This window comes from Schistocerca cancellata, chromosome 6 (genome assembly GCF_023864275.1).
Source record: "Schistocerca cancellata isolate TAMUIC-IGC-003103 chromosome 6, iqSchCanc2.1, whole genome shotgun sequence".
Lineage (NCBI taxonomy): Eukaryota > Metazoa > Arthropoda > Insecta > Orthoptera > Acrididae > Schistocerca > Schistocerca cancellata.
Genome location: NC_064631.1, coordinates 452,615,865 through 452,637,824, shown reverse-complemented (window position 1 = coordinate 452,637,824; position 21,960 = coordinate 452,615,865).

Genomic DNA, 21,960 nt, shown 5'->3' with positions numbered 1-21,960 from the left:
AGCACACGAGTCCCAGGCAGTTGAAAAAGTTGCAAACTTTGCTGGCAGACTTCCCAAAAGTGTAACCATTTTGTCAGCTTCTGTAACAGGTACCCCAATATCAGCTAATGTTTGTGCCAAGGACTCAACTTGACTGATGTGTTGTACGACTGTGTCCGTTGGCAACATTCTGTAATCAAAAAACTTCTGCTTCAAGGCCATTTTCTTAACTGTGGATCGTTGTTCATGAATAGTCTTTAGTGTCGCCCACATTTCTGCTGCAATTGTGCATGTCAGAACAGATTGCAATTGGTCAAATTCCATCACAGTAGATAGAATGAACATCGTCTTAGCATTTAAGTTGTCCCAAGCGGTTTGACTATCACCAGCTTCATTTAGTCTTGGTTTCCCCTCGACGATATCAAGCACTTTTCACCATGAAAAATAATTTGCAACTATTTCCACAGTTGGAAATTTTTACCGTCAAATTTCTGGATATTGTACGTTTTCAATTTATCCATCTTTGTGTAGACTGAATGCAAGTCAAACTTATAATACTCAGTTAAAAAAAAAAAAATAAATAAAATAAAAATACGGCAGTTCAAGAACTTTAGCATCACAGTTCATGCGAATAAAACTTCGATAAAAAGCAATGAATTCACAGAACAGAAACAAATACCATATGTATGAATTTGTTTGGGCCCATATCCTGGTGTCTTTAATCATGTTTGGCAGAAAATCACAGAGTGAAATATGGTATATTGGAGTAAAAATAACTTATTGCTCCTTTCTTTATTGCAACCAAAGTTACACTGTAACCGTTAACAAAAAAAACAAAGATATAATTTTATAATGTAACAGAACACGGCTGCACACAGAATGAACATAAGTATCTGGTGCACTAACACCATGAAAACTGAAAATGAAGCCACTAAAGAAAATTCAATACAACGAGTTCACTGCTGTCAACAGTATCGCTTCTAGAATCTCTTGTAGTCATCTCTTTAAACAGTTGGGCTTACTAACAACAGCCTCGAACTACGTTTATTCCTTTATGAAGCTTGTTAACAATCAGTCACAATCTGAAAACAACTGTAACATTCACAAATGTAATACTAGAAGCAGAAATGATCTACAGTATAGGTGAGATCCTGCAACTATCCAGTATCCAGCCTACTTCTACTTCTACTACTCAGTTGGATACCGGGTAGTAGGTCAGTTATCTGGCAGATTTCCAATTACAGTATAGGTGAGATCCTGCAACTATCCAGTATCCAGCCTACTTCTACTTCTACTACTCAGTTGGATACCGGGTGGTAGGTCAGTTATCTGGCAGATTTCCAATTTTCAATAAATTTTGGAAATGTCGTAAAATTGACTTAATTTGATCACACATAAGATACTCTAAAAACATAAATAGAAGCACAATATCTTAATAATAATAACAAATTGTACTTGTACTGAAGTAGAGGCAAATTATGATAAATGAACACTAATTGCTCTGCTTTAAGAGGTAATCATCAATTTTGCTTTTCTTTGTAAAAATGACCATCTTCAGAGAAAAGTCTTTTGCTATATACATCACTGCAAGGAGCTGGAACATAAATTCTGGCAAACTTTGTTAAATTAGGGTACTACGTCACATTTCTTGACCACAAAATAAAGCATCAAGACTGAGATCATTCGAACTGTCTTCAGATAACAGTCAATTGCATCAACAATGACATTTGTTTCTTGACCATCACAATGACTATTATTATTTTTATTTGTCACCTCATTAAAGCAATTCAAAATGGGTCATGTGGTTTGCAACTGATGCAGTCCTGTGTCTTCTACTTCTTTTAGCAGGCATTGGAGATGAAATGCTAGTGGTGCAGGATTCTTTGCAAAATTCCAATAGAATCTTCTGCCCAGCTCTTTCAGCTGGGAAAATCCCTAAACAGTCTGTTGCACATGGGGCAGTCTCCTGCAAACCAACATGAGCTACAGGAGATGGAAAGCAAACCTTATCAGCAGGCAGTAGGCAGCTTAATGTTTGCAGCAACTGTCTCACGGCCAGACATCATGTTCGCTGTGAGCACGGTGAACAGGTTTTTACACAATCTGGGTCTCAATCATTAGCATGCTGTTAAAAGGATTATGAAGTATCTACAGGGGACCAGTGACCTGACCATAAGATACTAAGCCGACTCTACTGGACTGGTGGTCTACTCAGATGCCGAATTTGCTGGTGACTGTGACACTATTCGGTCAACAACAGGCTATGTGAGCTTGTTAGCAGGAGACCCTGTGACATGGTGTTCACATCGGCAGAAAGATGTAAGCAGATCAACAATGGGGGCCGAATACATAGCAGCTTCAGATGCTGCTACTGAAGTTGTTTGGTTGTGTAGTTTTCTCAGTGAGCTTGGTTTTCAGTTAGAAAAACCAACAACACTCCATGTTAACAATCAAAGTGATATTCTTCTGATTAAAAAAACAGAACATCACAAACACACCAAGCACATTGATATTAAATACCATTATATACGTGTACATGTTGAAAATAATGAGATTGAAGTCTATTATATTTATTCTAATAAACAGTTGGCAGACTTAATTCACAAAACCTTTAACTAGAGACAAATTCATATCAAACAGAAAAGCTCTTGTCAATGGCCTCAAAACAAACTCAATAAAACAATAGTGGGAGTGTTGACAGCAGTGAGCTTGTTGTATTGAGTTTTCTTTAGTGGCTTCATTTTCAGTTTTTGTGGTGTGAGTGCACCAGATATGTATGTTCATTCTGTGTGCAGCCGTGTTCTGTGGCATTATAAAATTATATCTTTGTTTTTTCGTTTTTGTTGTTACAGTTATGGCGTAACTTTGGCTGCAATAAAGAAAGGAGCAATAAGTTATTTTTACTCCAATATTCTCTATTTTGCTTTGTGGTTTTCTGCCAAACACAATTAAAGACATCAGATACCACACACAATCCTTATTACATAGTTATGAGCAACCACACTTATTTGTAACAAACACTTTTCTCCTCAATGATGAGTTACCCATGAAAGACATAAGAAATTAGTGAATGAAATCAGGCAAAGTAAATCAAATTTTTGACGTTTTCATTTCCAAAATTTATCTGTAACACTAAAGTTGAAGAACCTAGATGATGTGTAATGAGTGATTTCCAGTTTAAATGGTTATCTGTATAAACACCAAAGAACTTAGAATATTCTGTTGCACTTATTGATTTACTGACATGCATTGTTTCTAATGCCGAGGTCAGCACTCATGCATTATGGATCTGCATGTATTGTATTTTATCTATGTTCAATACCAGTCAATTTCCAGAGAACCAGTTAATAATTTTCAAGAAAATGTTATTTACATTTTGAAGTGTTGAAGTTATTCCATTATGCCTGATTTTGCATCTGCACCATCAGCAAATTGAATTACTTCTACATGATGGATATGTGATGGCAGATCATTGATATATCACAAGCCCAAGAATGTACCCAATATTGATCTCTATATAGTGGGTCCGCAACTCGTGGTGTACTGGCTAGTGTTGCGGCATCTGGATCATGGGGTCTCAGGTTCAATTCCTGGCTGTGTCAGGAATTCTCTCCACCCAGAGACTGGATGTTTGTGTTGTCCTCATCATCATTCAAGTAGTGGCGAGCCTGGGAATGGATAGATTGGAACTCGTATGGGCACCGATGACCACGATGTTGAGCACCCCACAAATCAACATCATCTGTGCAGCGGTTATTCTCATATCTGAAGATGCTGTTTCGTAGTGTGTGCTCTCTGGGTTCATTAATGTGCCACTCTGCATCCTTTTAATGAGATATGGTGAAACCCAATTACCAGCAAAATGTCTAGTACCATAATATTTGAACTTACCTAGGAGATTACTATCTATGAACTACACAATGGAATGTGAGTTGACAAATCAAAGAAACTGCAGGTGGCAGTGTTTTTTGGTCATTTTAGATTTTGTATAATCTGATTCACGAACTGGAAAATGGAATATTCTCTGACAAGACCCATTTGAAATCCTAGTTTAGACTGATCAAGCATTTTATTTTGAGGAAAGAGGTATTGAATAGCAGTCAGGCTCCTTTAACAGTACACTAATGAGGGATTTGTCTGATAGCTAAAATGTAATGATGTATTATCAACCTTTGAGCGGCCATACCAATTTTCATAACACGAGCAGGAATGCAGTGAACTTCATACACATTTGAGAATAGCTGCCTTTATGTTATCAAGCAAAGATGTAAGAGCAAAATTACAGTTTAATTTTAGTTTAATTAAACAATGATAAAATAATTTATATGGGCTAAATCAATGTTTAATTAACTAATAATAAAATAAACTTCCATTGTATCACTCTGTTGCTGCAATACAAGTGTTACCTCACAGTAAAGACCCACTCGGAACATTAAACAATGCAATTGCATCAGATCCCAACCAAAAGCTTATTCAGTTTCTAATTATCTCGTAGACAACTGCCTCATTGAGAGATTGTGCTGCTAACTCTGAATCTGTATCATTTTCTTGCACAGATCATAAATTTTCTCACCTAGCTTACTGTTTATTTTATATTACTGCTGCACACTTGAATGCAGGATAGCACAACTTATCACTGTGTTATCTGAAGCGATAATTAAGGAGTAGGTATGGGCTTGCAATTGAAAAACAACAATGGAATGGTACAAGACAATGTATGAGGGTGGTTTGAAAAGTTCTCAGAACGGAATAGAAAAAAAGTACTTAATTCACTGAAACTTTTTTTATTTTTCAATGTAGTCTCCTTGTAGATTAATGCACTTGGTCCAACAATGTTCCAGTGCCTGGATCCCATCTCGAAAATGAGTTTCCTCCAGGCCTGCAAAATAGTTGTCAACTCCAACTATCAAGTCTTCATTTGAAGTGGAACTTCGTCCACCAAGAAAAATTCTCAGTTTTGAAAAGAGATGGAAGTCTGACAGAACTCTATCAGGCGAATAAAGCGGGTGTAGCAACAATTCATACCTTAGTTCATGTAATTTTGCCATGGCAGCGGCACATGTGTGGACGCTCATTGTCTTGATGGAAGATAACTTTCTTCCTTGCTAAACCTGGCCTTTTTCCGCATATCTTTGGTTGCAAATTGTCCAGGAGGTTAGCACAGTATCCCCCCACCCCCTTAATTGTTTGCCCAGTGGGGAGTTAATCTACAAACAGAATCCACTTCACATCCCAGAACACTGATGCCATGACTTTTCCCGCGGAAGAATTGTCTTTGCTTTCTTTGGTGGCAGAGAATCAGCATGTTCCACATCTTTGACTGTTGTTTTGCCTCTGGAGTATAGTAGTGCACCCAAGTTTCATCTGTGGTCACACACTGGCACAAAATATCTTGGTCATATCTCCTAAAATGGACCAAACATTGTTCAGATATGTCCATTCTCATGCGTTTTTGATCCAGCATCAAGAGTCGCGGCACTCATCTTGCAGACAATTTTTTTCATTTCTAATTCTTCAGTTAAAATGTCATATACCCTTTCAGATGACATCTGGCAAGCATAAGCAAATTCACGCACTTTCAATCGGTGATCCTCCATGACCATTTTGTACACTTTTGCAATGGTTTCTGGAGTAGTGACACATCTTGACCAACCACTGCATAGGTGATCATCTAAGCTCTCCCAACCAAATTAAAATTCATTTGTCCACTTGGCAACAGTTGAATGTGAAGGAGGAGAGTCCCCCAGTGTATTCTGGAAATCAGCATGAATGTTCTTAACTTTCATACCTTTCTTCACTGCTCGAGTCTCGATTTTTTCCATCTTCTCAAATCACTACGTAGGAACGGCGACAGAGCTATGTCACTGCCACAGCTCTCTGCCAATAGCACTGATGTGGCATGTGTTTACAGGCAACAGTCCAATGAATATCACATGAACAACTCGTTGCACTAACGCTGACCTCTCATGGTGATTCTGAGAACTACCCTCATAACTTATGGTTGGCCCACTTTATACATATCCACACACACTTGAGGGTTAAATGCACCTGTCTGTTGTTGAGTGCCTCTTGTGTAGTGAGCAGTAGTCTATTGTAATATTAATATTGTTATTTCATCCCTGATTTTCTGTGATGTATTTTGAAAGAGGTGTTTATGGTTCCCGAGTACGTAATGTTTTCCAGTATCTTTGAGGAGAAAGTATGTAGTGAGATTCATAGGTAACAATTAATATCTCTCTTACTGTCGTTCTTGTAAATGCGTCTGACAGTAGCATATTTCTGTCTGTCTGTTAATATCACCTGTGGTAGTGATGTGCTGCATATGTGACTGAATACATTGTGTATTTTGTGAAGAACAGGTTTGTTAGTTCCTCACTTGAGGTATTCTCCAAAGATCAGAACCGTGTTGATGTGGGGGGCTTGCATGCTGCTACAATTCAAATATCTGTACCACAGGTGGAACCACACCAGAGGGATACCTTTGGGGAGGCAAGACTAACACATGGTCCCTGAAAAGAGGAAGCAGCCTTTTCAATAGTCGCAGGGGTAACAGTCTGGATGGCTGACTGATCTGGCCTTGTAACATTAGCCAACACAGCCTTGCTATTTTGAAAGTGTGAGCAGCTGAAAGCAAGAGGAAACAACCATCATTATGTTTCCCAAGAACATGCAGCTCTACTGTATGGGTAAAATACTTCGGAGGTAAAAATAGTCCCCTATTTGGATTTTCCAGCAGAAGCTACTAAGGAGGATAATTTCATTGTGAAAAACAAAATGGCCATTATATAGTTTGTAGAATAGAATGGTAGATCTCTTTCTCAGACAGGCAAGTCAGAAAATTTAAAAACAGATAAGAATAGATAAAATGGGGATTAGTGAAGTGCAGTGGCAAGATGAACTGGACTTCGGGTTAGGTCAGAAAAGGCTTATCAACAAAAATCAAATAGGGGTAATGCAAGAGTAGGCCTAGTTGTAGATAAGAAACTACAAATGTTGGTAAGCTATGAATGATATTATCAGTGCATTATCGTAGCTAAGATAAATACAAAGCCAACACCTACTTAAGCAGCACAAGTGTATTAGTCGACTATCTCCGCAAGATGGCGAAGGACTTGAAAGAATGAATAATGAGATAAAAAAAATTATTTGGTTAGTTAAGGGAGAAAAATTTAATTGTGATGGGTGTCTTAATTCCATAGTAGGAAAAGAAGAAAAAAATAGTAGGAGACTGTGTATTTTGGGAAAGGGAAACCACCTGCCAGAACTTTGGACAGAGCACAATTTTATCATAGCTGACACCTAGTTTAAGATTCATAAAATGGGGTTATGTATGTGAAAGAGGCTTTTAAATGCTGAAGGTTTCAGAATAATAATGTACTTGTAATACATAGTTCAAAACTACATTTTCAACTGTCACAGATTTCCAGTGGGGAACTTATTTATTTTTATTTATATATTTATTCATCCGTGGAACAATAAATATTGTATGGATGTCGTCAGTTTACAACACATGAGCACACATTTACATTTACAACGAAACAGGTTTCTCATATTTTGTGTAGTTTTTAACTAGTCATACACACATTTATAATTACATAATATTTTGGTGATAATGTCATATGTTGCTAATAATCTACATCTATGTTAAATATTCTTTTACAGTATAACAACTTTTACTTACTAAAAAGGTTTTAAGCTTTTGTCTGAAAGTGATGGGCTCATTTATTTCTTTAATTTCTTGTGGTAATTTGTTATACGGTTTTATCCCATTATAATATATACTTTTTTGTGTCTTTGCCTTGTTCTTTCTATCTAGATGGAGGTGGTGACAAGCTCTTGTTTCATGGTCATGTTTTAGGCTGTTTGTGTTGTACATGTTGAGATTTTTCTTAATGAACATTATGTTCTGAAAGATATACTCACAAGAAACAGTTAGAATGCCTAGCTTTCTAAATAATTCTAGACAGTGGGCCCTATTGTTGCTGTTTGTTACTATCCTTATGGCTCTTTTTTGTACTTTGAACACAGTTTGTATGTTACTGGCACTTGTTCCCCAAAACATGATCCCATAGCTGAGGACTGAGTGTAGATATCCGTAATATGTTATTTTAAGACAGGTATTATTGCATACCGGTGCATGGATTCTAAGAGCATAGCATGCTGTGGATAATTTCTTTGCCAAAATGTTGACATGGTTTGTCCATTTCAGTTGGCTGTCTGCATTCATCCCTAAGAATTTGGTACTTGTTACACATTCTAATTCATTATTATTAACTTTTATTCTAGTGGCATTGTGTTTTTTGTTCAATTGGAAGTTAATATAGTTAGTTTTCTTTACATTTAGGGTTACTTTATTTTTTAATGACCAGTTGTGGACATCATTGAGAGCCTCGTTTGCTCTTTCTGACAGTTGTGTTGGATTTTCAGCTGTTATTACTATGTTGCTGTCATCAGCAAAAAGTATTTTTTCTCCATGTCTGATACTTAGTGGGAAGTCGTTAATGTATATAAGAAACAATATTGGGCCTAATGCACTTCCCTATGGGACGCCTATATTCACATTTTCTGGGTCAGACAGGTGTTTTATAAGGGAATTGTTTGAAACTTGTGATATCTCAACTCGTTGAACTCTGTTTTCCAAGTATGATTTGAACCACTTCTTTGTCACACCTCTTATTCCTATTTGCCCTAATTTATGAAGTAAGATTTTGTGGTCAACTGTATCAAAGGCCTTGGACAAGTCTAAAAAAGATACCACTTACATTTTCACCTTTGTCCAGTGCTTCTAAAATTACTTTAGTGAACTGTGCTATAGCAGATTGTGTGCCTTTTCCGGGCCTAAAACCAAATTGGTCATTGGAAAGAAGATTATATTTATTCAGGTAACTTAGCAGTCTCTTTTTGACTAGTATTTCTATTATTTTAGAAATGGTAGACAGTATAGAGATCCGCCTGTATTTCTCTACATATTCCACATCTCCGTTTTTAAAGATAGGTATAATTTTTGCTTGTTTTAGGTACTCCGGAAAGTATCCAGATTCGAAAGATTCATTAATTATGTCTGTTAATGGGCCCTTTATGGAGTCTATACATTCTTTAATTACGCAGACTGGGATTTCATCAAGTCCTACTGAAGTTTTATTTTTTAGTTGGTGTACTACTAGTGCCACTTCCCTTTCTGTAGTTGGCAAGAGCACCATTGAGTTTGTTGGCTGGTTCTGAGTAGGTAAATCATACGTATCTGCAAATTTCTGCTGTAATTTTTTTGCAATACTACTGAATATGAGTTTACAAAATCAGCTAATTTTTTAGGGTTACCTACTGGTACATCTTTGTTTTTAATATGTGAATTGAGGTCCTTTTTAGCAGAGTTAGATGTTTCCTGTTTGACGATGTTCCAGGCTGCGTTGCTCTTGTTTTCAGCTTCAAGTAATATTTTGTTGTTTGAAAGTTTTTTTGCGGCTAGCAACACCTTTCTGTATATTTTCCCGTACTTTTTGTAGAATTGCAGAACTTCTGGGTTTGATTATTTTTTATGGAGTTGAGATATCTAAGAGTTTCTGAGGATTTTTTGATATCTGTAGTCACCCATTGATTTCTCTTTGTAGTTTTAATTTGATAAAGAGTTTTGGGAAACATCTCTTCAAATCTGAGTTTAAAAATTGACATGAACTTGATAAATTTCTGATTTGCATTGGTTTCTGCATGGACTTCCCTCCAATCTTCATATTCTAGCTGGGATTTAAACTGATACAGGGCTGATTTGGAAAACACTCTTTTGTATGTACGAAGTTTAGGAGGAGTTTCTACGTGAATGTTAGTTTTTAAGATCTGGCAGAGGTGGTCTGATAGGCCCAGGTTTTGGACAACAATATGACATATTTTACTATCAGTATCTGTAGCTACATGATCTATAGATGAGGATTCTTTCGTTATTCTAGTCGGACAATTAACAAGGGAGGATATTCCATAACAGCTTAGAATATTCACGTATATGTTGCTAGCCTTATCAGGCTGCATCATATTAATGTTTAAGTCACCACAGATAATTACATTTGCTTTTGGTCCAGAAACCTTGTCTAAGCTTTGATTCAGTTTTGAGGAGAATATATCAATGTCTCCACTGGGAGAGCGGTACACACAACATATGACTAATTTTTTTGCTATGCCAGGTCCTATTATTTCAACAGCAGAAAGTTCGAAATGTTTGTCCTCACCTAGATCTAAAAGATCATATCTAACTTTAAATGACATACCTTTTTTTACATAGATACATGAACCTCCACCATACATTGAGATTCTGCTGTAGTAACATGCTAGGTCAAATGAGGCTAACGCAATGTGTTCAGTTTCCTTCCCTTTGCACCAGTGTTCAGTGATACACAAAATTTGGCTATCAAAATTTTGCAATTCTACTTCTAGCTGTTGTACTTTGTTCTTTATGGCTTGAATGTTTTGGTTTAACACTGTTAGGCATTTGTTTACACTTATCTTGGTGGCGCCTTTCCCTTTAGACCTGATGCTAAAAAATCCTTTAGATGAGCTGGTGGCATGGTTATTCTTCTGTTGATGACAGTGGAGGCGAGTCTGTTGCCAGTTAGACTTGGAAGTTGGTGTATCTGAAGGTATCTGCCTTATGTTAGTCTTGTAACAGAGGCTGGGTACCAAAAATCCTTGATGTAGATTCCTCTGCTTGCAAGCATTTATCTCTTTCCCTGTTATGTGATGTTGTTCACTGCTTTGCCCCAGCAAAAATCCTGGCTTCTCAAGGGTGGCTGCCTTCTTCTGGTGTGATGACTGCTCCTATTACCACTGCTGCTGCTGTGTGCTGTTGCAGTGAATTCCAGTGATTCTGGTTGCTTGGTTATTGATGTTGGAACTACTGCTTCTGATGTTGCTGTGACTGCTAATGATTCTGGTTGGTTGGTTTTTGATGCTGTAACTATTGCTTCTGTTGTTAGTTCTGCTGCTGCTAATGCTGGTTCAGTAGTAGGTTCCTCTGTTGCTTCTGTTTTTTGGATGGTCCATTTGCGTGCTGTTCCTGTTTTTGCTGGTGTTTCTGCTATTGGAGATTTATACCATCCCAGTTCAGTGGCTGTCACTTTGTAATTGCATTTAATTGCTTCCCTTATAAGTTTCCTAACCTGGCCTTTCCATTTCTGTTAAGGTGAAGCCCATGTTTCGTAAAACATTCTCTGTCAAGTGTGCTTGAGTCAATTAATTTCACATTGCTGAATAGCCTACAACTACTTTTAAGTTTCGCATTAATTCTGTGAATTTCCTTATTCACACATGACCATTCACGTAAATCATGCCTGTGGGTAAAGTTCACCAGTAACATGTTTGTATTTGACAGTACTAGCAAAAGACTCAAGAGCTGTTTATACATTTTCATAGCATTGTTTTCGTAAATGTCTTTAGCTCCTGCGCAGATTACAACACTGTCCTGCTTGTCATAGTTATATTTTACGATGTTTTTCGTCACTTCTTTGAAACCAGCACCTGGTTTAACCATGCCTGTGACTGTCGTTGATTTACTATTTAATTGCAGTTCTTGAGAAATTCCTTTGGCGTGACTGTCTCCAAAGACGTCGACTTTTGATTCTTTCTTCTTTTTCACACACGTCGGTTTTTGTTTATTTGTATTTTCACTTTGTTGCAAAACGTCGTATTTGTTTTTATCGCAAAATGTGACAGATTTTACGGAGTTTGTTACTCTTTTAGTGGACAAGGGATTACCTTTTAGCGACACTTTTATCCACTCGGATGTTGTTTCACTGTCTTGCATCACTTCACTAGCGTTTTGCATATCCTTATTGCAGGCATCACTACTATTCGACAGAACACTGTACCTGTTTTTATCTGTAATTATAATTTCATTTGCTGCCTTTGATGCCTGTCTATCGCTTCCTTTCCGCTTCTCATAACTCACCAGGTTCCCGTTTTGTGGCTTTATTGTTTTATCATTTAGAATATGGCGCAACTTCTTCAGCTCACAGTTTTCATTAGGTATATGCGAAATCTCACGTCTTAGAACATCTACAACTTTTTGTAAACTTGAAATGCGTTCGTTTAGTTTTTCGATTTCACTTTTACAGTTTTAACAGGATTCCTTTTTTACGACAGAACAGTAACTTTTATTCACTCGTTCACTATGCATCACAACACTCGTCGCCATACTTGCACTGACTTAATGGATTAAAACTGAAGAAATTGCAGGCAGGAAATAAAATAGAAGAAACATGCATAAATGGATAGAATGAAAGGAGAAATAGGAAAATGTAATAAGCAAAAGGGTATACAGATGACAAAAAGGTGGGAGACACAGAATATACAAAATGTGTAAGCAGGAACGGCTAGAGGAGACATGCAAAGCTGTTGAAGCATACATGACTATATGAAAAGTAGACTGCATCTATAAGAAAATAAGAGAGGTCTTGGAAAAAAGAGAAGCTCTGATATGCATATTAACAACTTATACCAGAAAACCCATGCCTACTAAGAAAAGATGGGAAATGTGATGTATGGAAGGACAACTTCTACAGTCAATACAAGGGAAACAAATTTCAAGACAATATTATCAAAGGAGAATAGGAAGTAAATGTAGATGAAGTGGGAGATTTGGTACTGTGAGAAGACTCCGACAGAGCCTGAAAGGTCTAAGCTGAATGACGGCCACACGAGTAGATGACATTCCCTCAGAATTATTAATATTGCTTTGAAAAACCAGCCATGATAAAACTGTTTTGCCTGGTATGCAAGGTATACAACAGGCAAAATACCATCAGACATCAAGAAGACAGTAATGCTGGTGCTGACAGGTGTTAATATTCCCAAAAAAGCAGGCTATAGTCTTAGTTACAAAATACTGATACTAATTATTTACAGAACAATGGGAAAACTGGCAGAAGCCAATCTTGGAGATCATTTTGGGTTCTTAAGAAATGTGGGGACCTGTGAGGCAATTCTGACTTGTGACTTATCTTAGGAAGTAGGCTGAAAGACACCAAACCTACATTTATAACACTCATAACTTAGGGAAACCTGTTGACATTGTTTACTGGAACACACTCTCAGAAATTATTAAAGCAGTAGGAATAAAATACAGGGCACAGCTTGTACAGATACCATGCTGCAAGTATGAGAAGTTAAGAAATGAAATGGAGCCAGAAGCTCAGAAGGGAGTGAGACAGACTGTAGTAGATCACGCTGATATTCAGTATGTACTTTGAGTAAGCAATAAAGGAAACCAATGAGCAATTTGGAGAAGGAAGCAAGGTTCAATGAGGGGAAAAAAACAAGAAAACGAACATTTCAACATTTGATAGTGACATTGTAATTCTGTCAGAGATGGTAAAGAACTTGGAAGAGTTGTTATATGGAATAGATAGCATCTCGAAAGAAGGTTATAAGATGAACAGCAACAAAATGGCTCGGAGCAGCATGGGACTTAACATCTGAGGTCATCAATCCCCTAGAACTTAGAACTACTTAAACCTAACTAACCTAAGGACAGAAGCGCCTGGAACCGCTCAGCCACCGCGGCCGGCGACAGCAACAAAAGACAAGAGTAATGGAACATAGTCACATTAGTAGGTGAATATGGAATGGGGAAAAGGGATGAAAGAGGAAGCCACCTGGTAGAATTTTGCACAGAGCATAATTTAATCACTGCTAAAACTTGATTTAAGAACCAGGAAAGAATGTTGTGAACATGGAAGAGATGTGGAGACCCCAGAAGGTTTCAGATCGACTATATGATGGTAAGACAGAGGTTTCGGAACGAGATTTTAAGTTATAAGACATTTCCGGAGGGGGGGGGGGGCAGATGCAAACTCTGGTTACAATTTATTCGTTATGAACTGTAGATTTAAACTGAAGAAATTGCTAAAAGTTAGAAAAGTAAGGAGACGGGTCCTGGATAAGTTGAAAGAACCAGAGGTTCTTGAGAGTTTCAGAGGGAGCAATTAGGCAACAATTGACTAGAACAGGGGAGAGGAATCAGTAGAAAATGAATGGGTAGCTTTGAGAGATGAAATAGTGATGGCATTAGAGGATAAAACAGGTAAAAAGACAACGCCCAGCAGAAATCCTTGGATAAGACAAGAGAGATTGAATTTAATCAATGAAAGAAGAAAATATAAAAATGCAGCAAATGAAGTAGGTGAAAGAGAATACAAAAGTTTAAAAAATGAGACTTTAGGAAGCACAAAATGGCTAAGCAGGAATGGCTAGAGGACGAATGTAAGAATTTAGAAGCATATACTACTAGGTTAAAGACAGATACCACCAACAGGAAAATTAAGAGGCTCTTGGAGAAAAGAAAAGCAGCTGTATGAATATCAAGGGCTCAGATGGATAGCCAGTCCTAAGCAAAGAAGGGAGAGCTGAAATGTGGAAGGAGTATATAGAGGGTCTATACAAGGAAGCAGTCACGGATTTAAAAATTTTTTGGCCCTAGTCACACCATATTATATGCGACCCCCCCCCCCCTAAAAAAGTTTAAAATAACAACAATTACTCGATCACCTCGCAATTGCCGTTTTGGGTGAGAGCGTTGTGAGCTCTTTTCTGTACTCTGCTATTCGTTCTTCTGAAGGACGCGTCAGCGGTCTAGTCGCCCTCAAACAAACGGTAATATGGTTCCTGAACTGTACTTAGTTTACAGCAACGGATAAAAAAAACTTTAAACTGCATTGTGTTCACACATCCTTCTGTCGAAAGACAACAGAAACGAACACAAGGAAAATAATTTTTCCTTTATGGCCTAAAAATTCAGCAGAGTGTGTACGAGACAACGGATTTTTCTTATACATTCACTTTTAATATGTTCTTTTACACGAAACCGTTGAAACTGAAAATAAAAAAGTTGTGTTACGATCTAAAAATTGAAGCGAATGTGTCATATATTAGAAATTAACACGTACTTTTACAGAGATGGGTTCGAAATTAAACTGTCGTTTTACGATCTAATAACTTGAATGTGTAGCAAATAGAAATAAAGTACGGTAATAATACGTGAATCTATAGGAAAGTGTAAGAAATGAAAATGAAATAGAGATTTCGGTTCACAAACTGATAACTAAATACGGACAAACAAACAGAGAACTAGACTTGCTATTGCATTATTTTACAGACTAGTGTGGAAAAATCAAATCTGTTTTATAATCTAATAGTTAATAGTTAACATGCAAAGCATTAGGGTCTGTGTATCTAGATGCTGCATAATAAGTGTACACAATACCTCTAACCACAGGCACTGACTCCATGGGGCCTGAGGGGGACCGAGCCCCATCAAAAATACATTTGGGAGGAGGGGGGAGTCGGAGTCCCCAATAATTTAAGAAAATTATTATATATATTATGCTTTGTAAAATCAAAATTTATGTTGGAATTTTTTTATTTTTCTTGTTTGACAATAGTTACCCTTTAAAATTCATTTAGTAATGAGTTGAAACAAATAATTTTTACGGTAGTAAGCAGGTTAACTGAAAACGAATGGTGTGTATCATGATAGTGTTGCGGTACTGCAGGCACACTTATAATTTGTCCCGGTGCGCGGACCTTCGGGTGAAGTCTGGCGCCGGCGGGCCAGTGCTGCGGCCACGGCGACATCAAAAAGACTGGAGCAGAAGCGCCTGGAACCATCTGCCTCGCTTCGTCTTGACGCTTCGAGACATTACGACGACGCGGCTACATAAAGCCCATCCTGTTGTCACAGTCTTTCAGTGTGGATAGTTTCGTTCAGTGCATGCTGCAGAAGTGTTTAGGGTTTCGACTTTAGTGGACTATTTTATATGAATATATTTTATTTGTTTCACTTTAGTCTCTTAGTGTAGTGTAAATTAAGTTTGCAATGGATAAATTTGTTACCAAAAAGGCGCGCAAGGAAGCTGATGACACTGCAAGTCAACGTCCAACAATTATTGTGTTGTCAATTGTTCCATTACCTTCAGGCGAGAACCGTTCATAAACGAAACCTGGACAATCGAAGTGTGGCCTCCCGATTGAATGAACAGTTACATAGTGATATGAAGAAAGGCCGTTTAGTTCTTGAGACAATTTTTACTGCCGTGCAATTTCTATGCCGACAAGGACTAGCAATTAGAGGACACTAAGATGTAAACTCAATTTTTTTTCAATTGTTGGAACTCTGAAAGAATGACATACCTGAGTTTAGAGATTGGTTACGGCGTTCGGCATATAAGTGGATGTCCCACGATATTCAAAACGAGACCATTGATCTACTAGGAAAGTCTGTGTTGAGAAAGGCATTGGCTTCAATCAAGAAGACTGAACATTTTTCTATTATGGTTGACGAAACAAGTGATTCTTCAGTTCAAGAACAAGTGTCATTTTCTATTCGTACTATCCATGATTTCTTAATCATCAACGAAGACTTTATTGGCTTATACGAGGCCTCCAACCCTGAATCACAAACTCTGTTTAGTATTTTAAAAGACGGTTTTGCTCGTCTTGATTTGTCAATGTATAACTTAAGAGGACAGTGCTGTGATGGTGCCTCGAATATGAGAGGCAAGTTCAAAGGACTAAAAGAGTTAGTTTTGGATATACAACCAAAAGCACGTTATGTGCACTGGACTGCTCACAGTTTGGACTTGGCAGTTGTAGACAGTCTCCGCCATCTTACGCCTATGTGGATATTATGGCTTTAGCCAAGGATTTAATAAACACCATAAGGGAATCCAACAAAAGGATGGGACTTCTGAGAAGCATACACTGTGAGAGCACCAACGACCAAGCTGGTCTACGACCCCTTTGCTCAACACGATGGACTATGCGAGCTTCTAGTATATTGAGAATATTGAAAAACTTTGAAGAACTTCTAGAGTTTTTTGAAACATTTGCTGCAGAGGACAAACAGAGGCAGGTTACAAATGTGCAGGCTACCTTGAGTCAATGTAACAATTCAAGAATTATTTCTTTTTATGTCTTTATTGCCATGCAGTGAACCCGTAAAGGATGTCAATGAAAAAATTCAATGCCCTCATCTAAGTGTTGCCGATCTGGAAAAATATATGAGAGTTTGTTTTGTATATTGAATGGAAGGCATGATAGTTTTGAACACTTTTGGGAATTGAGTTTAAAAGAAAAACTTTCACACGTTGATGGTCCTTTGCTTCCTCGGAATCGAAGTATACCAAAGAAGTATGAAAACAACGAAGTCAGCTCACCACATACTTTCAAAACCCCAAAGCAGTACTAAAAAGCTAATTACGTTGAAGTTTGTGAAATGGTGAAACCTTGCATTACTGAGTTTGCTTCAACTGGACTCACACAGGACATCGCAGTTGATCAAGAGTGCTTGCATTTAGTAAACAGAAGAGAAACAAATTTGGAAAAATCAACTCAGTTTTTCAAAAATGACCTAGACATTGAGAGACTGAGCTTGCACTTCAATATGTTAGCCGACATCGCTAATAAAAAACAAGAGCCTGCAGTTGGAGAAATTTTATGTGAAGTAGTGAAGTGCATTTAAGCTTCTCCAAGTAGTTCCAATCACGTCAGCAACAGCACAACGGTCATTTAGCGCCCTTAGACGTCTGAAGTCATATCTTCGATCAACAATGGGACAGAAGCGATTGAACAACTTGGCTATTCTTCATGCCCACCGAGATATTTTGGATGGCTGACCAGTCATCAACGACTTCATATTCAGTAATCCAGTCAGACAGTTGACATTTGCCCTTTCTAAAGACACTGTAGCCCTACTAATGGCATTTAGAGCAATATTAAAAATCTTTATAAAATAGAAAATTAAATACATACGTAATGTAATATATTCAGTTTCGAAATATTAATACTAGTTTAGTACTGTATTACTACATTAATACAGTACTGTATTCGTTATTTTCAAATACTTAAATATGTTTAGGGTGTAAGATCCAATTAAAACCCGCCATTTACATACTTTTCCACTGAAAGTGTCAGGCATACTGTATTAACTTTATTAACTGTATTAAAGCATTAACTCTGAGACATCGTTTATATTTAATGAACCCTGAGCCTTATTCAAAGCAAGCTTAAATTAGGTGTTTCACTTATTAATCAAAGTGCTATTACTGTGCGACAGCAATATTTTATGTTTTATTCTTTTAATGATAGTTTAGGATTTATTTAAATATAATTTCAGTCTTTGCAGAGCTATATATTCACTGCTCCGTAATAGCCTATAAGCATTATTATTAATGTAAATTAAATTTGCTTTTTACGAAAATACCGTGCGTTTATATGTTTTGTTTCTTTTTTCAAAGCCAAAAAATGCGTTAAGCTTGTCGAGTTTCCCGGAGTGTCGAGAATCCAGTTTTCAGGGTTCTAATGTTGATCATATGACTCTAAAATGCTTAAAAAGCTTTCAAACTCACTATTTTTCATGTAATATTTAGAAAATTTCCCGGGGCAAGACCCCCAGTATGCCCCCCCACCCCCACCCCAAATATTTTTTATAAGTCGGCGCCCGTGCCTTTAACCCATGTAAGTGCTGAACAGTGTTATACTACAGCTACTGCTCACACCGTAGCTCTTCCTATTTATCGACAGAACACGTGATTTATTAACACTTTTTCATCTGAATATACTCTCTGATAACGTACATTTCCGCGATAACTAACATTTAAGCCGACGCCAAGAATATGCATCAGTTGCAGTATACAACGGTATCAGTATGTCTTGACTGTACTCAGTGTACTGCGCCGAGCGGCCTGGTTCATTCGGGTATTGTCGGGCGCCTTCGGTCACGTCTGCACGTAAACGAGGTTTAGTACCACGTTCTGCCTTTGGCAATTGTAAAATAAACAGGTAATATGTAGTTTGTAAGTCCAGTGAATGTTCTCTAAGTTATAATAAAAATCACATTACAATCTTAAATTTTTAAAACTAATATGAATAAACAAACAAACTCACCATTCAGCAAAGTTTCCATCTGGCTTTGACGGCAGAAAACTCGTTTATCATATCTTCGTAGCTCAGACAGTTATCAGTTAGGAGATCGGTTTCGATGTGAAGGATGGATAAGGCGTTCAGTCTCCCCTCAGGCAACGTGGAACGTAGGTATGATTCCACTCTTTTAAGAGCCGAAAACGAGCGTTCTGTAGAAAAAAATGTAAGTGCCGTACATAGAAATATTCTAAGAGCAATGTCAACATTCGGAAACTCGGACTATAAACTCTCTTTTCGTTAAAAATTTACTCATTTCGACTGGTATATCACTAATCTCAGAAGATTTCGAAAGGTTTCCGAAATGTACACACATTCACTAGGGAAGGAAGACACTAAATCTGTGTCATATGATGCTTGCAGTTTTGCTACATGTTCAGCAATATCGTCAGGTGAACTGTTCTTAAGGTTAGCTACTGAAAACAGTGAAGGAGTCCAACAGTGTTCTATAGCTTTCCTTCCTCCTCACTAATTCGGCGTACAAGTTGTCGAGTACTGGGATAAATGTTTCGACTCTAAATTTTTCCCTTCCAGTCAGAAAAACTTCGGAGTCCTCTTCTTCGTCATCATGAAGTTCGCGTTTTCGTGATCTTTTATAGGTGCATTCATAGTGTGTATCAGTCACAATCTCAATGGATTTATTTTCATAATAGTAGAACATGCCACAAATAGATGCAATAAATCCTACAACTGATTCATGTAATTCATGCACTATTTTAGTATCAATATTTACACTTTGCTATTTCAGATTTACGCTATTAAATCTCTGAAGTATATCCTTCCAAACTGTTGTAGCGACGCTGCAGCGCGCTAATTCAAGCTCGCCGTGTGTGTGTGTGCTGTGCGCGTGTGTCAGTGCAGTGGTGCTGTAGCAATTACTCTACGCGACGTTGGTGTAGTTCCGCGCCCAGCCTCTAGAGGCGCTGTGTTTTCTATCTTTTATATACGTTCGGTTTATTGTTATTATTCCTTGTTTTATTGAGTTATGAGTAGTTCCTTGCCTCCTGACTTGTGTGGACGAGTACTGTTTCCTCTCCTAATTGCGGAAGTTTTCCGAGGATTAAGGATACTCTGCTTAGGCCGGAAGCAAATTTTATAGCTCCGATCTGTCCATACATGCCGGGCGTCGCAAGATACGCGTTCACAATAAAGTTATTGTTACTCAACTGAAGGTCTTCATTCTTCCGAATCACGTTAAGCAAAGGTCGGACAGCCACCAGTTTAGCTGTACCCGACAAGTGGTGACCCCGACGTGATTCAAGCAGAGACCGACGTGATTAAGGAGAAGCAGCCGTGAGCTACGTAAGTAACGAGCACATAATGACCGAACAGCAGGCCGTCTCCCGGATTGCAGTCCGTTTGCCGCCGTTCTGGCCCGACAATCCGGTACTCTGGTTCGCGCAGGCAGAGGCAAGTTTTAGCTGCGCTGGAATAACGGTCGAAGCAACTAAATTTGCGCTGATTGTGAGCCAACTCGACCAACGTTATGCAGCCGAGGTGCAGGACATAATCACAGCACCGCCCGAGGCTGGAGCTTATGCCAGGCTAAAATCAGAGATGATTCGACGGGTGGCCGCGTCACAAGAGGACCGGATACGTCAGGTTCTGACACAGGAAGAAATTGGCGACAGGAAGCCTTCTCAATACCTGCGACATCTACGCAGCAAAGTTGACACCGTTACTGTGCCAGACAGTCTGCTCAGAACACTGTGGAGCAGTAGGTTGCCGCCGCAAATAAAAGCCATAATCGCCTCACAAACGGACATGCCGCTGGATGACGTGGCACAGCTAGCAGACCGGATACAGGATGCGATCACACCGGCTCCGGTCAGCGCAGTCGCGGCGTTGGACAACAGTGCAAACAGTACCGCGTCTGTAGCACGAGCCGACCATGATTCTCTCGCTGCCAAGGTTGAGCTTTTGTGCACCCAGGTCAGTGCGCTGCTGGCACGTGACGACGACAATAATAGAAGAAGCCGATACAGACGGCGGCGTTCGAGAAGCAGATCTTCCGGCGGTACTACCACTCCGCAAGGCGAGGTACCGTTGTGCTGGTACCACCGACGATTCGGCGATCAGGCAAGGAAGTGCACATCGCCATGCTCGCACCCAAACGCCACCGGCGGTCGACAATAGGCGCAACCGGCTGCCAGTTATCCTCCAAGCGCCTGTTCGTTACCGATAGGAGTTCCGGCGTTAAGTTTTTAATAGACACGGGGTCGGACCTGAGTATCATACCACGAACAGCCATACATCGTTGCCGGCCGCCAACTGCCTTCCGTCTGACGGCTGCCAACAATTCTTCCATCGCAACATATGGCACACAGAGGATGGAGCTTAATCTCGGCCTACGTCGCGCGTACGGGTGGAATTTTACAGTGGCTGACGTCACGGAGGCGATCGTCGGGGCTGATCTTCTCGCACACTACCACCTGCTGCCGGACGTCGCGAACGCACGCTTGGTGGACAGCGTCACTGGCTTAGCAGTCACGGGTTTCCGTCGCGACACCGCAACGCACAGTGCCAAGTTGGTCCATGCTACGGAGGGTGAGTACACTGAATTACTGCTTAACTATCCGAACTTGACCAGGCCGCCCGGCGCTCCCAGGTTCATACCACATGACACGGTGCATCACATTCAAACGACGGACGGTCCCCCAGTAGCATGCCGACCTAGGCGTCTCGCTCCAGACCGATTGAAGATAGCGAAGGCAGAATTTGACGCCATGATACGCGAGGGCATAATGCGGCCATCTAAGAGCCCGTGGTCCTCCGCATTACATCTTGTTCCGAAGAAGGTGGAGCTTGGCGCCCATGCGGTGACTACCGTGCGCTTAACGCGCGAACAGTGCCGGACAGATATCCCGTTCCGTTACTGAGGGATTATAATCACGCTCTACATGGTGCCACGGTGTTCACAGTTCTGGACTGCGCTAAAGCGTATACACAGATTCCGGTGGCCAATGACGACATTCCAAAGACTGCAATAATAACGTCTTTCGGTTTGTTCGAAAGCAAATTTAT